This window comes from Neofelis nebulosa, chromosome 14 (genome assembly GCF_028018385.1).
Source record: "Neofelis nebulosa isolate mNeoNeb1 chromosome 14, mNeoNeb1.pri, whole genome shotgun sequence".
Lineage (NCBI taxonomy): Eukaryota > Metazoa > Chordata > Mammalia > Carnivora > Felidae > Neofelis > Neofelis nebulosa.
In genome coordinates, this window is record NC_080795.1 from 5,811,565 (window position 1) to 5,814,042 (window position 2,478).

General features: G+C 46.4%; 1 pseudogene; it reads left to right on the forward strand.

Annotated features, from left to right (window-relative positions):
- The first annotated feature begins 273 nt into the window (after window positions 1-273).
- LOC131494846 (etoposide-induced protein 2.4 homolog) lies at window positions 274-1,192 on the forward strand (annotated as a pseudogene).
- The last annotated feature ends 1,286 nt before the right edge of the window (window positions 1,193-2,478 follow it).

Below are 2,478 nucleotides of genomic sequence, written 5' to 3' on the forward strand. Positions count from 1 at the left end.
GATATTGAGTAGGCAGTTACCTGTGTATTCTCTTAGGAGAGAGGTGTGGTTGAGGATATCGTTGGGGATGATCAGTGTATATGACGCTAATGTAGTGTGCAGTACTTGGTGTGATCAGTAGGAGAACAAGTAGAGATAGAAAAGGGAGGAAGTCCAATGACCAAACCCAGGACACTCCACCATTAGACGGGGGGTGTGACCCTGGGAACATGGTGTCAGGAGAAGCCACCAAGTGGAGAGAAAGTGAGCAGCCTGCAGTGGGTGAGGGTCCAGGCTGGGGTCCTGCCAACAGGGCTCCAATGTTGTTCATGATGAGAGGTTGAGGGACTCTTCTCTCTTTTCTGTGTAGTTGATGGTGTTGGTGTGAAGAGATGGCCAGCAGCATCAAAACCTTTCTCCAGGACCTTGCCAAGGGAACTGAAGTGTCCGTCTGGGCTATTTGTGCCATCTCGAAGCTAGATGCTCAAATCCAGGACAAAAGAGAGGAGCAGTATTGAAGAAAGGCAAATAGTACCTTGGCGCAGTAGAGGAGCAGGTATGGTGCACGAGCAGGAGAGGGAACCAGGTATTGTTACTGGAATTTTCCAGTGCTCTGTTTGGAATGGCAGAGTATTCTCATGTGTTCTCCACTTGTTTCATCAAGTGTTTATTCCTGGGCTTCAGCCAGTAACAGCACAGGTTATCGGTGATCCACGGCTACGTGGAGATGCGTGGTCGTGGCTGGAGTTCTTTCTTGCATCAGTTTCCAGTGTTCTTTGGGTTCTCCCCATCTGTGCTTAGCAGAGTTTCCAGTGTCATCTGGTTTCAGGATAAAATTGATCTGGCTTTTGAGGTATCAGGGAGAAAGTGTTCCCCATTCCCTGGTTTCAGCAAAACAGTTGCTCACGTGTTCTTCAACAGTTTTCTGTTGACTCTCTTCTTCATGCAAGGGATGTTGTGAGTCTCTTTCCCAACCATATTTTTGGTCCCCTGGTTAGTCTTCTGCATATGTCTGTCTCTACTCACTAAGCTGCTTTGGGTATCCTAGTTCAATAAAGGAATCAAAATCCACCAGTGGCTATCGGTCAGAAAGTCGTTGCCTTACTAGCTTGGATGTGGCTTGCCCTTGGCTTTCCTCATAGGAACACAGTCCCTGTACATTACCTCTCTATCCTCCTTCATTTACTCTTGTCAACTTAATGCATGGCAAAGAGCCAGCCATACATCTTGTTGGTGGTCTCCTTGGAAAGTCCACAGGACCTTCTACCTTCAGTCTGCCCGAGCCCTGCTCCTCTTCCGAAGGGTCCCTTTCATTAAGTGGATCTGCTGACTCCTGAGCCACCTGCATCCAAAGGGGAGGGGTTGTATTGGAAGGACCCTGTGGCAGCTCGTCTCCCTGTTTACCTCACTCCACTCTGCCTAGGGCCCTCTGCATATTCCCTTCTTCCGGAGGAACTGGGATTTTTGTCTCTGTTGACCACGAGGCACAATCTTCCTGACACCCGTATGTGGATTTTTAACACCACCCTGAACCTGAAAAGGTCCCAGGTTTCCCCCAACACTTTTCTAACATTTGCTGGCCTCTGTGTCTAGACCGATATGACACCTTGTTTCTCTCCCTATGCCATTTGCTGCCCCACCTCCCCTTCCTACCCCCCACCACCCTTGGATGAATGGACTTTGTAGTTCAAGCCATTTCATTCCATACATTTTTTATTTCTGTTGGTTTTCTGTTATAAGGGCTGAGGGCAGACTGCCCCAAGACAGGCCACTTTGGGATGAAGATGATTTTAAGTTAAAAAGCAAGACAGCATGGTACTGGCACAAAAACAGACACTCAGATCAATGGAACAAAATAGAGAACCCAGAAATGGACCCACAAACATATGGCCAACTCATCTTTGACAAAGGAGGAAAGAAGATCCAGTGGAATGAAGTCAGTCTCTTCAGCAAGTGGTGCTGGGAAAACTGGACAGTGACTTGTAGAAGAATGAACCTGGGCCACTTTCTTACACCATACCCAAAAAAAACCTCAAAATGGATGAAAGACCTCCATGTAAGACAGGAAGCCATCAGAATCCTCAAGGAGAAAGCAGGCAAAAACCTCTTTGATCTTGGTCACAGCAACTTCTTACTCAACACGTCTCCAGAGGCAAAGGAAACAAAAGCAAAAATGAACTATTGGGACCTCATCAAAATAAAAAGCTTCTGCACAGCGAAGGAAACAATTGGCAAAACTAAAAGGCAACCGACGGGAGAAGATATTTGCAAATGGCATATCAGATAAAGGGTTAGTATCCAAAATCTATAAAGAACTTGTCAAACTCAACACCCAAAAAAACAAATAATCCAGCGAAGAAATGGCCAAAAGACACGAATAGACACTTCTCCAAAGAAGACATCCAGATGGCCAACTGACACATGATAAAATGCTCCACGTCACTCATCATTGGGGAAATACAAATCAAAACCACAAGGAGATACCACCTGACACTGGTC